At 41.3% G+C, this 13,686-nt stretch overlaps 1 protein-coding gene across 4 annotated transcripts in view; it reads right to left on the bottom strand.

The window, feature by feature from the left end:
* THSD7A (thrombospondin type 1 domain containing 7A) overlaps positions 1-13,185 on the bottom strand; it is a 309,711-nt gene extending 296,526 nt beyond the window's left edge. For 2 of the 4 annotated variants that reach the window (XM_060782181.2, XM_067470280.1), the window contains exon 1: positions 12,837-13,184. The gene's annotated coding sequence lies outside the window, so the exon portion shown is untranslated. Of the gene's footprint in view, positions 1-12,836 lie in introns of all 4 variants that reach the window. The other 2 variants (XM_067470281.1, XM_067470279.1) reach the window with 2 other exon arrangements.
* Positions 13,186-13,686: the final 501 nt, after the last annotated feature.

The raw sequence follows: 13,686 nt of genomic DNA, 5'->3' as shown, positions 1-13,686 counted from the left end.
ATTATCTGCCTTGATATTCTGGGTTATATGGCTGTGTGGAAGGGTCCTATATGAATATAAAAGTAGAGTGTCAGTGTGGTATAAGATTTTGAGTGTTGGTCTACACTACCAGAAAATCCACTTTATCAGTTTTGAACTGGATTATCTTAGTCTACACTGTCATATAATCCAGTCCAAAGCAGATATTGTAGATTCTATACAGCTGTGTAGAAGGGGCCTCGGAGACCAGGGTTTGAATCCCCAATAGGTCCTGAAAGCCATTGGATGACCTTGGGCAAGGAATACTCTCTCAGGACCCTTCTACACTTCCATATAATCAATAATATCAAGGCAAATAATCCACATTATTTGCTTTTACTGGATTATCTGAGTCAACATTGCCAGATAATCCAGTTCAAAACATATAAACTGGATTTTATACAGCTGTGTCGAAAGGGCCCAAGAGAAAGCAATGGCAAACCACTTCTGAACAAATCTTGTCAAGAAAAACTTGTAATAGATTCACCTCAGACTCACCATAGGTCAGAAAAACCTTAAGGCACATAACAGTAAATATAATTAGGCAACAAAATAAGTAATATGGCTACACACAAACAAACAAACAAAATCAAATATAAGGTCTACTATATTGAATATGTGTAGGACAACCAAATACAGGACATGCCCCCCCCCCCAAATTATAAAACACACATTCTCCTCCCTCTCCTCTCTAAATATAAGACAACAAAACAGATGTTATGACCACAACATCAATAATAAGTAAACAAGTATTACAGTAAAAGGTAAGATCACAAAGATTAATTTTTAAAAGACATATCAATATATCATTCACTCACACACACACTATACTGTAAAATATCTTTACTGAATTTCTTATAAGAGACAATTAATCTCATTTACTCTCATGGGTGATTCTGAGTCAGATGGCTTTTATTGCAAATCTAGACATATTAACCACAACTGATTTTGCTGAACTAGATAGCAAGTATAAATTTTTATCCCTATAATTAAAGATAGTTACAGGCAATAAACATCTTACCAAGTATTTATCTCTTAGGATTTCATAAATATAACTCATAATATAGTGTGTCCTCAACAACTTGGTTTAAACAAATATAGTGCTGTTGTTCTCTGAAAATGCAGCCACACCTTGGTGATTTAAATAGATGTATTACGTCTTTAACAGAAAATGTAATTCCAAAAAGCAGAAATAACATGAAAAGAGTAAGGATAGCTTCCTACAGCACAAAAAGGACATATTTCAGCAAACTTTTTATTCAAACTTAAGGCATATGCGCTTGTGAAATGGAATGCCCATCTATACATATAATAAAAGTCAAAACTTGTATGTGGCGGATGTGTGGCGGGAGGAGTATGTGCCAGCATTTTGATTGGCCAGCCTGAAAGTTCCAACATTCGGATTGGCTGCCGCAGTGGTGCTATTTGCATATGGTCTCTGATTGGCCAGCTTCAAGAGGAGCCCCTGGTGGAGAAAAGAGTTCATGGAAGAAACGGGGACATGAGAAGGAAATTTGCATATGGTCTCTGATTGGCCAGCCTCAAACCCAATATTCCGAGATGACAAAGAGAGGAAAGGAAAGGCCAAAGGGGGCTGGGTCAGAACACTCCCAATACAGACCGAAATAGGCACACAGAGCCCCCATCACCCACTCTACATCCTACTGCAGTTTGGAGGACTATAAACCATGGATGATGGGACTTGCAGTACCACCACTCACATTCTGAGACCGCTGTTAACCTCATCCAATGACTGATCAGGACCAAACTTGGCACATAGACCTCTCATGCCCCACTTTACATCCTGGTGTGGTTTGGTCGGGGATAGACCTTGGATTATGGGACTTGCAGTACCTTTGCTCAATTCTTGAGACCACTGCAACCCTCATGCAATTACCGATAAAGACCAAACTTTGCACACTGAGTCTCCATGACACACTACATCCTGGTGCGGTTTGGGGGAGGATGCACCATGGACGATGGGACTTGCAATACCTGCACTCCCTTCCTGAGACCATTACAACTGCCAACAGTGATGGATCAGGATCACAATTCGCACAGAGAGCCCACATGACCCACTCTACATCCTGGTGCAGTTTGGAAAAATATGGAAATGGATGATGGGACTTGAAGTCACTTCACTCACTTCCTGAGACCACTGAGACCCTCGCCAATGACGGATCAAGACCAAACTTGGCACACAGAGTCCCCATGACCCACTCTACATCCTGGTGCACGTTTGAGGAGGACAGACCATGGATGATGGGACTTGAAGTACCTCCACTCCCTTCCCAAGACTGCTGCAACCCTCATCTAATGTCCGAACAAAACCAAACTTGGCACACAGAGCCCCCATGACCCACTCTACATCCTACTGCGGTTTGGAGTAGGGCATACCATGGATGATGGGACTTGAAGTACCTCTACTCGCTTTCCGAGACTGCTGCGACCCTCAACAATGACTGAACAACACCAAACTTGGCACATAGACCTCTCATGACCCACTTTATGCCATGGTGTGGTTTGACTGTGGATCGAGCATGGATTATGGGACTTGCAGTATCTTCGCTCAATTCCTGAGACCACTGCAACCATCATCCAATTTCCGATAAGGGCCAAACTTGGCACACCGGGTCTCCATGATGCACTCTACATCCTGGTGCGGTTTGGAGGATGATGCACCATGGATGATGGGACTTGCAGTTCCTTCACTCACTTAGTGAAACTACTGAGACCCTCATCCAATGACTGATGAAGACCAAACTTGGCACACAGAACCCCCATGGCCAACTCAACATTCTGGTGAGGTTTGGAGGAGAACAGACAATGGATGATGGGATTTCAAGGACCTCCACTCACTTCCCAAGACTGCTGCAACCCTCATCTAATGACCAATCAAGACCAAACTTGGCACACAGAGCCCCCATGAGAGACTCAACATCCTGGTGCTGTTTGGAGGAGGACGGACAATGGATGATGGGACTTGCAGTACCTTCACTTACTTCCTGAAACCACAGTGACATTCATCCAAATACCAATAAAGACCAAACTTGGCACAGAGAGCCCCCATGGCCAACTCAACATTCTGGTGATGTTTGAGGGAGACTATGGATGATGGGACTTGCAGTACCTTAACTCACTTTCTGAGACTGCTGTGACCCTCATCCAATGACTGATCAAGACCAAACTTCTCCATCCTGGTGCAGTTTGGAGGACGATGGGACTCACAGTACCTTCACTAACTTCCTGAGACCACTGCGAGCCATATAAATAACTGATAAACACCAGCCTTGATATACAATTCCTTTCTCTCATAACCCGGGCAGCGCCGGGTCCCCAAGCTAGTGTAATATAAGTCTTACATAGCTAAAGAAAAGCACTGACAACCTTCCATAGACCACTTGAAAGCATCTTCTAAAATGTATCAAGGGATGAGTTTTTAAAATTAAAAAGCTTCCACTTATGATTTCCATTTGGTTGATCAAACATAAATCTGTGTTTATCCAGGGCTCCTTCACCATATTTCCATAGCTGATGTTGCTAAAAGCTTCCAGCTGGACAACTGTATAAGAAGCGACAGGATGGGTGTAAAAAGTGCCTTCTTTGGGCTCTTCTACACAGGCACTTAATTCCAGCTTGAAGCCATCTCAATGTCAGGGTATGTAGGAAATATTTCTTCCTAATACACTCTCCAATAGGAATCCACCAGGACAAAGCGTAATAAGAAATTCATCATAAGCTCCAGATCAAGCCATAAAATCTACTGAAACCCTACTGTTTACAACCACTCAAGAGGGAGAAATCGAATGTCAAATGTGAAGTACTCATGTAAACAGGGTTAATGTTGGAGCAGTTAGACAAACCAGATGCACAACCCAGCCAGAAGGAAAACAAAGACGTCTCAATGGAAACACTTGATTTCCCTGCCTTCAAGTGTTGGAAAGCTGCTTTTATATAAGCGCATCTCTGTGAGTAGATACAAAAAAATAATCCTGGGTTTGGACTGATTCATTGCCACAGATTCTGTGTGGACTTTTTTTGCAACTTCCAGCTGATTCCTGGGTCACCTGTATAGGCTCTCAGAAGTGAACTAGAGCTCTATAATCCATATTCTGATCCAGATTACATAACTGAGTAGATGCAGCCTCAGTCAGAGGCTTTGTTAAATGAAGTATGCCTGTATTCTTATATCTACCTTCCCTAAAGCCAATCTTTACTGTTTGGAAATACCAGATAGTGAGCAGGGGCGTCTCAACCCATTATGCAAAGTAAGCATTTGCGGTATAGTTGATTTTGCCCAGGGACGCTCTTAAGGCGCTCTTGGGGGAAAATAGTCCTTGACATATGCGAGTTCTAGTTACTGGGATGTATAGTTCACCTACAATCAAAGAGCATTCTGAACTCCACCAATGATGGAATTGAACCAAATATGGCACACAGAACTCCCACGACAAACAGAAAATATATATCAGTGATTGGTTGGGGGGGGGGGGGGCGCCAAAATACTGTTTGCTTACCATTGAAAATTGCCTAGGGCCGCCTCTGATTGTGAGCCTTGTAGAGGGAAAGTTCTTATTGTTGTTTTGCACCTCCAAGCCATTTCCAATTTATGGCGACCCTATCACAGGGTTTTCTTGGCAAGATTTGTTCAGGAACAGTTTGCTATTACATTCCACTGAGGTTGAGAGACTGTAATTTGCCAAAGGTCACCCAATAGGTTTCATGGCCAAGCAAGGATTTGAACTGTGGTCTCTGACTCCTTTTACTGTCTCTTTCAAAGTAAAGGAGATTCCACCTTTTTAGTTCTTCTTTGTACTATTTTTTCCAAAGTCACAAATATGATACCTGTATCTACTTTTATGAAGCTGTTACAATCAAATGTGAAAAATAATCTGAACATCATTAAGAGATAGATATGCTGTGGATCAATAGAAAAGAGAACAATTTTATCATATTGTCCCGAGCTGATGAAATCTCATTCCACTTACTTGCTAGGAAAATAAATTAAAAATAGAATTATGGCCTTCACTAAATTATCACCAACAGCACAATCCATAATAAACAATTATTTCTTTCATGGCAATTATGTTTCTCAGATATAGCTACACCAATAATACTCATTCAGTCAGCCAAATCCATAAGCAAACGATATCAATCAAAAGCAAATTTCATTATTCAACCATTTTGTTTATGCAAAGAAACATATTTGTGTGTCAAGAGACAATGAAAAACCTCAAAAAGAGCTCACAAAGGTAATAAGAAAGGGGAAAATCTTCTATTTACATACAGTGATAAACCAGACTTCCAGAGAATAGTGGTTTGCTATGAACAAAACATGCATTGATATACACACCCTTTTCATTCGCATTTAGGGTTACCTACATTGGAAAATTAATGCAGTCTGACACCACTTTAACTGTTAAGCCTCAATCCTATGGAATCATGGGAGTTGCCATTTTACAAGGTCTTTAGCCTTTTCTGCCAAAACATGTTGGTGCCTGATCAAACTTGTACTCTTATTATTCAAGAACATTGGGGTAAAGAAGATAAAGTGTTGTCAAACTGCATTAATTCTATAGCGTAAAGGCACCCTTGTTTACCCAGGCTTAGACCCTCCCACAAGTGGGAGGAAGCAATATGAGATTGAATGGGACTGCATGCATCAGTAGTATACATTTCATGAATGTTGAGCCACAACTCACTGGTATTCCGGCTTATTGATTCACATAGATCAGTTCTTGTCTAGAAGACTATACACCATCTTTTACTATTTGTCCTGGGCAACAAGCCAAGAACGCAAAATTAAAGCAGGGCACATGGTCAGTGATATCAAATGCTGCTGAGAGAGCAAGTAATGTAACACCTTTGGTGACTAAGCACAGACTTGCAAAGGCCTTTTCTTGTCCTGACAAACAAACCAGAAGGAGAAAGCAGGTGGACCGACCAGTGATGCTGTGCTAGCACAGCATTAGTTGCAAGATGACTCATGTGAATAAAACAAGCATTAATCCAGAGTGACTCATTTACTCTTCACAAATGTCCAAACATTCATCTGGAAAAGTGTGAAAAGAGATTCGAGTCATGTACCTGACATGCTTCTGTTCTCCACCACTTGTTATAGCCACCCATCAATCTTTTAGAAAAATGACTGGGACCATTCAATCTTTTAGAAGTCTGCAGAACCAAAGACACTCAGCAACGTTCAAGGAGATGGTAAAGTCTTTGGTTTTACTCATGTTGCTTGCTCTATGTCGGGATTTATGTGGCACTCCAGATCGTGTCAGACTTCTACTCCACTTTGATTCTCATTTAAGAGAGGAAAGCAGACTATAAATGTACTAACAGCAACTACTCCTACTAGCCCTACTCCTATTTCTATTAGCTCTACTGAACCATGAATTACAGTCCAAAAACATTGGGAAGCTGTTGGATTTCCATTCCTGGCTATGCTATGGAACTATGGGAGCTGTACTTTTACAAGGTCTTTAACTTTCTCTCCCCAAGAGTGTAGTTTGGTGCTTCACCAAACCACAAACTTCAGAACTGAGCCATGGCAATTAAAGTGATGTCAAAGTGCATTAATTCTACAGTGTAGATGCAACCAGAGTCATCCAAACAGAAAAATATCTCAGTCTTGGTTGTTACAATACAGGAATCCCTCACTTTTTGAGGACTCTTTTTTCAACACATTGCTGTTTCCACAGATCTAAATTATAATCCATGTCACACACTTTGAACCCCTGGTCTGCTCTTTTGACCATGCAGGGCTCTTTTCCTCTTTTCAATGGACTCACTGGTATCTTTTTCTCTCTCTATCAACTTGATGCCCTCTTCTGCTCAGTCTTGCTTTGAAAGCTAAAAAGAAAAGACTAAGGTTGGATCTACACAGCCAAAAAATGCAGTTTGAAATACATATATGCTCACTGTAGTCCCATATAATCCAGTTCAAACGACATTATTCGGAAGTGCAGATTCCAGTTCAAATGGCATTATTCAGAAGTGCAGATTCACAAAGTTTCACTTTCTAACCATTTCTACTTTTACATCCTTGTGCCTAATCCATCAAAAAAGTACAAGATGCCTTATCTAGTCTTGATACTATCTATCTTCCCATACATATTCCACTTCATTCATCCTCAGAAAGGCAAATGATGATGATGATGATGATGATGATGATGATGATGATGATGTGATGATGATGAGAAAGTAAGATTTTAAGATGCCTAAACACCAGTTTTTACAAAGTAGAGGTGGAAATCGATCCTCAAGATGGAATCCGCTACACATCTGTTCTCTTCCCCATAAATTCCATCTGATTTTAGTGCATCTTATAAACCATGAGTAGAACATACAGCCTTCCCTGATGCTTTCCATTAGCAGTTACTGCAAATACCAATGGCTTGGAAGCAGCAGCAAGGTATCTGAGGAGAGTTGACTCACATAGATCCTACCCAGACAGTTCCATTACTTTATCCAAAAATTATTTTTTTAAAAACCAAATCAAATCATCCGGGTGTCCCCTGGGCAACGTCCTTGCAGACGGCCAATTCTCTCACACCAGAAGTGACTTGGAGTTTCTCAAGTCGCTCCTGACACGACAAAAAAAAAATCCAAAATTATGGGTGTATTAAATACAGTTGTATACAGCTGAATAAAGTTATTTATAATTGAACTTTGTTTAGCAAATAAAGTTAGCTTCTAAACATATAAACTTTTTATTCCAGCAAGATTCCAATCATTGTTTGTTAAGAAGGGAAGAGTTTATGTGGCACTGTACTTTTTTCATCTTTCTTTAAAATTAGTATTTTAAATTGTTTTGATTCAGATGTTAGTTTTTAATCTCAACTTTGTCTATGCTTTAACTGTATGTATTTTAATGGCAACTTTTTCGGTTTTCATAAACTGTCTACAAGAAAGGCATGAAGCAGGATTAAGAGGCTGTAGGATTCCCATTCTTGGATTGACCATAAGATAATAATAGCACCAAATGACCAAATTTATTATTTATTTATTTATTTATTTACTGCATTTCTGTGCTGCCTTTCTCAGCCCAAAGGTGACTCAAGGCAGCTTTCACAGGCATGATTTGATGGCACAGTGAACATAAACAAAATTAAAACAAAACTAAAAACAATTAACACACATTATAAAAAACCCTGTAAAAAGCATTAAAAGCATAAAACACCAGTAACTTCCTATTAGCTCATTTTCCAAACCCAAAGACATTGTCTATATTATGGATAGATGGAACACTGAACAGTGGGAGGGTACCATTTTATCTTCCGCCTTTGACTGCAAAATGTCTTGCACTGACTCCAGTAGGGGACTCCTAAAATATCACAAGGTCATGAAGTTGCAAGCCTAAACCTTGGGGAAGTCACACACCCTCAGTCTCAATAACCGTGTGATAGGATAGTTCAGAAGTTTCAACTGGTTCAGAGATCAGCAGCCAGATTACTAACTGGAACGCCATACAAGGAGCGGACAACTCCCAAGTTACAGAAGCTCCACTGGCTGCCAGTCTGCTTCCGGGCTAAATACAAAGTGTTGGTCATTTCCTATAAAGCCCTAAACAGTTTGGGCCCAAACTATTTGACAACCCAAATCCCCATTTACAACCCCCTTTCAGATTCTGCGATGATCAGAGGAGGCCCGCCTTTCGGTCCCACACCCATCTCTGAAAAATGCAATTTAAAAACTTTTATTCTTCGTCTCCTCACCTGCCTACTCATTTTTTTGGCTGAGTAGTACCACTATAAGGGCTATGAATATAAAGGGGGAGGAGAAAGACCCCCATCTACATTGCTGGATAATGCAATTTCTGTTGGAAATAGCAACTTTCTACAAGCCGCCTATACTAGCTATTTGTTATGTATATAACTGAGACTGCTTGATGTATTCTATGTATATATTGATATGCAGTTGTCCCATTAACATTATGTTGTTATAGGTTGTGGGAGGGACTACAGACCATGTGACCCAGAATGTTCAGAGTGAGACTCCATTTTAGAATGTGTTTGAATCAGAAGTCAGTTGGAGTCAGTTAAGTCACTGGATTGTTGTAGGTTTTTCAGGCTGTATGGCCATGTTCTAAAAGCATTCTCTCCTGACGTTTCATCTGCATCTATGGCAAGAGATTGTGAGGTCTGTTGGAAACTAAGAAAACTGGGTTTATATACCTGTGGAAAGTGCAGAGTGGGAGAAAGAACTCTTGTCTGTTGGAGCTAGGTGTGAATGTTTCAATTGGCCACCTTTATTAGCATTTGATGGCCTGACAGGTTTTTTTTGGTGCAGCTTGTTACTGCCTGGGGGAATCCTTTGTTGAGAGGTGATTAGTTGTCCCTGATTGTTTCTTGTCTGAAGTTCCTCTGTGTTTGAGTTTTTGTTCTTTATTTACTGTTATAACTTTAGAGTTTCTTTTAATACTGGTAGCCAGATATTGTTCATTTTCATGGTTTCTTCCTTTCTGTTGAAATTGTCCATATGCTTGTGGATTTAAATGGCTTCTCTGTGTAGCGTGACATGATAGTTGTTAAAGTGATCCAGCAGTTCTGTGTTCTCAAATAATATGCTGTGTCCAGGTTGGTTCATCAGGTGCTCTGCTATGGCTGACTTCTCTGGTTGAAGTAGTTTGCAGTGCCTTTCATTTTCCTTGATTCTTATTTGGGCAAAGCTGCATTTGGTGGTACCTGTGTAGACTTGTCCACAGCTGCATGGTAGACTCCTGCAGAGGTGAGAGGATCCCTCTTTGCTGAACATAGCATTTGTTGTATTTTCTTAGTGGGTCTGTAGATAGTTTGTAGGTTGTGTTTCCTCATCAACTTTATTATAAAGTTGGCCAACTGAAACATTCACACTTAGCTTCAACAGACAAGAGTTTTTTCTCCCACTCTGGACTTTCCACAGATATATAAACCCAATTTTCCTAGTTCCCAACAGACCTTACAACCTCTGAGGATGCCTGCCATAGATGCAGATGAAACGTCAGGAGAGAATGCTTCTAAAACATGGCCATACAGCCCGAAAAACCTACAACAACCCAGTGATTCCGACCATGGAAGCCTTCGACAATACATCTGTTAAGTCAGTTAGAACTCAGTTGAGGCTTGAGTCAGTTGGAATTTAGAAGTCAGTGAAGTCTGTTGATGTCATTTAGAGCTGGAGTATAGCCAGTATACTGCAGTGAGATGTTAGTTAATATATGAGTCTGTTTGCAGCAGATGTAGAGTACAGTATAGTATAGTTTTAAGTATAATTTAATTAACATGAAACCAATAAGCAATGTACCTGTATGTTAAATACATGAAGTTTCTAAGTAAATCAACTATGTTAACTTTTAACGAAGACTCTTTTTTTGGTCTCTTGAGAGCATGATTTAAAACCAATATATTTTGTGGAAGCGTAGATGATATTTTGGGTAACTGAAATAACACTTCTGAAGATCTGCTATATATTTTATGCAGTGGCATATATTTGTTCCTAACAGTTCTGAGTGATAAACAGATATATCAGTTTAACAGCTGAGAAACCTAAATTGTCTTGCATGATACTAGTGGATATTTACCACTAAGGAAGAGAATGACTCAAGTGAGTTTTTAACTTTTCTCAGGATAACCATACTTTCCAAAAGGTTATGATCTCTAATAAGGTCATGCCTTTCCAAACGTGATGATTATTGTGAATTGTATGAATGCAAATTAATGTCCAAAAGGGGTCATACTTCCAAAAGCCAGTGGAGATTCCTGGTTTTCCCAATAATTTCAAACAGTGTAGATGGGTTCAAAAAAGAAAAGAAGGGGATCTGGTAGTGTCCTGTAAATTAACAGATTCCATTTAGCATTACCTTGCATGGAAATATAATCCACTCTTTATGAATTGTACCAGGGACATCTGGCACCTGTTTTATAGCCAATGCTGCATTTTCTATGATCAGTGTGATTACAAACATTGTTTCTTCCAGGTGTTTTGACTTCAGTTTCCACAATACCTGATTGTTAGTAAAGGCAGCTGAAGTTTCTGGAGTTGATCCGAAACACCTGGAGCACTAGAGTTTGGTCATCACTAATCTACACTGTCCAGTGAATGCGGTTTGGCCTCTTGAACTTCCATGGCTCAGTGCTACAAAATCACGGTTGCAGTTTGTAGTTTGGTGAGGCACCAAAGTAGGATCAAGACCTTGACAAACTACAAGGCATACCCCAGAGAAGCATTTCTCAACCTGGGGGTTGGGACCTGGGGGAGGGGTGGGGTCACCAAAGACCATCAGAAAACACAGTATTTTCTGTTGGTTATGGAGGTTCTGTGTGGGAAGTTTGCCCCATTCTATCCTTGGTGAAGTTCAGAATGCTCTTTGATTGTAGGTGAACTATAAATCCCAACATCTACAAATCCCAAATGTCAAGTCCATTTTCCCCAAACTCCACCAGTGTTCATATTTGGGCATATTGAGTATTCATGCCACGTTTGGTCCAGATCCATCATTGTTTGAGTCTACACTGCTCTCTGGATGTAGGTGAGCTACAACTCCAAAACTCAAGGTCAATTCCTACCAAAATCAGTATGTTCTGTTGGTTGTGGAAGTTCTGTGTGCCAAGTTTGGTTCAATTCTATTGTTGGTGAGGTTCAGAATGTTCTTTGATTACAGGTGAACTATAAATCCCAGCAACTACAACTCCCAAATGTCAAAGTATCTCTCCCCCCCCCCCCCCCAACTCTACCAGTGTTGACATTCGGTCATATTGAGTATTCATGCCAAGTTTGGTCCAGATCCATCATTGTTAGAGTCCACGGTGCTCTCTGGATGTAGGTGAGCTACAACTCCAAAACTCAAGGTCAATTCCTACCAAAATCAGTATGTTCTGTTGGTTGTGGAAGTTCTGTGTGCCAAGTTTGGTTCAATTCTATTGTTGGTAAGGTTCAGAATGTTCTTTGATTACAGGTGAACTATAAATCCCAGCAACTACAACTCCCAAATGTCAAAGTATCTCCCCCCCCCCCAACTCTACCAGTGTTGACATTCGGTCATATTGAGTATTCATGCCAAGTTTGGTCCAGATCCATCATTGTTAGAGTCCACAGTGCTCTCTGGATGTAGGTGAGCTACAACTCCAAAACTCAAAGTCAATTCCTACCAAACCCTTCCAGTATTTTCTGTTGGTACTGGAAGTTCTGTGTGTCAAGTTTGATTCAATTCCATCGTTGGTGGAGTTCAGAATGCTCTTTGATTGTAGGTGAACTAGAAATCCCAGCAACTATAACTCCCAAATGACAAAATCAACCCCCCCCCCCCCAACCCCAACAGTATTCAAATTTGGGTGTATCGGGTATTTGTGCCAAATTTGGACCAGTGAATGAAAATACATCCTGCATATCAGATATTTACTTTACGATACATAACAGTAGCAAAATTACAGTTACGACGTAGCAACAAAATAATTTTATAGTCGGGGGTCATCACAACATGAGGAACTGTATTAAGGGGTTGCGGCATTGGGAAGGTTGAGAACCACTACCCTAGACCCATGAAAGCAGTTCAAGTGGGGTCAAAAAGCACTTATTCTATCTTGTTGGTGCACCCTAAGGCTTGGCCCCTTCTTCATTCCTGCTCAACACTAGAATCAATGCAGTTTGACCCCATTTTAACAGCCTGGCTGGTGGATTCATTGGAGTCTGGAGAGGCAACAACACACATTGGCTGAGAATGCTACCAAACCTTGGAATACTACAACTCTCATGTTTCTAGAGCACTCAATCATGGCAGTTCAAGTGATCTCAATCTGCATTAATTCCACAGTGTATGTCCCAGCCCCGGTACTCACTCACATCTCTCTTTGGACTGCTTGAAGCTGATCTCTCTGCTCGTCTGCGGGATCCTGGAGCTCTCCAAACGCGCTCCCGCTTCTCCCTCTTCCAGAGTCGTTTCCCTTTTCCCAGCCGCAATGCAGCTCCGTCCATTCCCTGCCTTTCCTCCTTTAGGGCAGCTTGCCAGGCGAAGATTTGCCAGCCCGGTGCCCCTTTCCCCGAGCCTCCGCCTTTCCCCTCCTTTCCTCCTAACGCAGACGGACGAAATGGGCTGGAAAGAGAACGCGGGTCGCGCCCTTGGACGCTTTGGCGGAGGAGGAAAGCGCTTCCCCTGTGTGCCCTTCCGTAACGGGCTACATCCAGTGATTCCCAAACTCTAGTCCTCCAGGTATTTTGGACTTCAACTCCCAGAAGCCTCGGCTGACTAAGATAACGATCAGGGACTGTGGGAGCTGAAGTCCAAAGCATCTGGCAGAGCAGAGTTGGAGAAACATTGAATTTCAATGCATTAATGACCCCACTTGAACTGGTCATGGCTCAATGTTATGGGATCTTAGCAATTGTAGTGGAGTAAGGCACCAGCATTCCTGGACAGAGAAGACTCAAGACCTTGCAAAACTACAGCTCTCAGGATCCCACAGCCTTGAGCCTGGATCTCTAACAGGCATGGGCAAACTTCGGCCCTCTCGGTGTTTTGGACTTCAACTCCCACAATGCCTAACAACCGATAGGCTGGGTTGCTGTGAGTTTTCCAGGCTCTATGGCCATAATCCAGAGCAGGCATGGGCAAACTTCAGCCCTCCTGCTGTATTCAACTCCAACAATTCCCAACAACCAGTAAACTGGCTGGGATTTTTGGGAGTTGAA

This window comes from Anolis sagrei, chromosome 6 (genome assembly GCF_037176765.1).
Source record: "Anolis sagrei isolate rAnoSag1 chromosome 6, rAnoSag1.mat, whole genome shotgun sequence".
Classification (NCBI taxonomy): domain Eukaryota; kingdom Metazoa; phylum Chordata; class Lepidosauria; order Squamata; family Dactyloidae; genus Anolis; species Anolis sagrei.
The sequence above is the reverse complement of the archived record's forward strand: the minus strand, read 5'-3'. Positions and strand labels throughout refer to the sequence as shown.